Raw genomic sequence first — 795 nt, 5'->3', positions numbered from 1 at the left:
TTGTCTAATCCAATTATCAATGAGAGGTCACTTTGTCTTTTTAAGACCATATTAGGTGGTCTTGTTTCTTCAGGTTTAGCCAAGACTTCAGTGTTTTATGTCAAACTTAGGGAAGTAGATAAGATTCAGTTAAAGTGCAGCAAGAGACGTCTGAAGGTGGACACATGCCAATTGTATAGTGTTCCTCCTACTTAGAATGCAGTTCCTTCCTAGTCAAGCTTTATTCATTTTTCAAGACTAGATTCCTGTAAATCCTTTTGTAAAAATTTCCCAAGTGATGTGGCCAGTGGTTAGACATGTCACTTAACCTATCCGAGCATGAGGAATTTTTATCATAGCATCTATCTCAAAGGATCATAAAGAGTGAATGTAGGAAGATGGCGCTGAAAGCCAAGTAAGAAGCCCCTGCCCCACTCAAAGCTGAAGCCAAAGTCAAAGCTTTGAAGGCCAAGTAAACAGCGCTGAAAGGCGTCCACTGTTAACAAAAAGAAGATCCGCACCACATCCACTTTCCAAAGACACAAAACACCAGGACTGAGAAGACAGCCCAGTTATCCTCAGAAGAGCGCCCCCAGGAGAAACAGGCTTGACCATTATGCCATCATCAATTTCCCTCTGACCACTGACTCAGCTATGAAAACAGACAATAACACACTTGTGTTAATTGTGGATATCAAGGTCAACAAGTACCAGGTTAAGCGGGCCGTGAAGAAGCTTTATGACATTGATGTAGCCGAGGTCGACAACCTCATTAGACCTGATGGAGGGAAGAAGGCTAGCCTTATGTCTGGCTAG

General features: G+C 42.6%; 1 pseudogene; it reads left to right on the top strand.

Annotated features, from left to right (window-relative positions):
- Positions 1 to 377: 377 nt before the first annotated feature.
- LOC130027812 (60S ribosomal protein L23a-like) lies at positions 378 to 795 on the top strand (annotated as a pseudogene).

The sequence above is a fragment of the Sorex fumeus genome, unplaced genomic scaffold (genome assembly GCF_029834395.1).
Source record: "Sorex fumeus unplaced genomic scaffold, SorFum_2.1 ptg000037l, whole genome shotgun sequence".
Taxonomy (NCBI): domain Eukaryota; kingdom Metazoa; phylum Chordata; class Mammalia; order Eulipotyphla; family Soricidae; genus Sorex; species Sorex fumeus.
The sequence above is the reverse complement of the archived record's forward strand: the minus strand, read 5'-3'. Positions and strand labels throughout refer to the sequence as shown.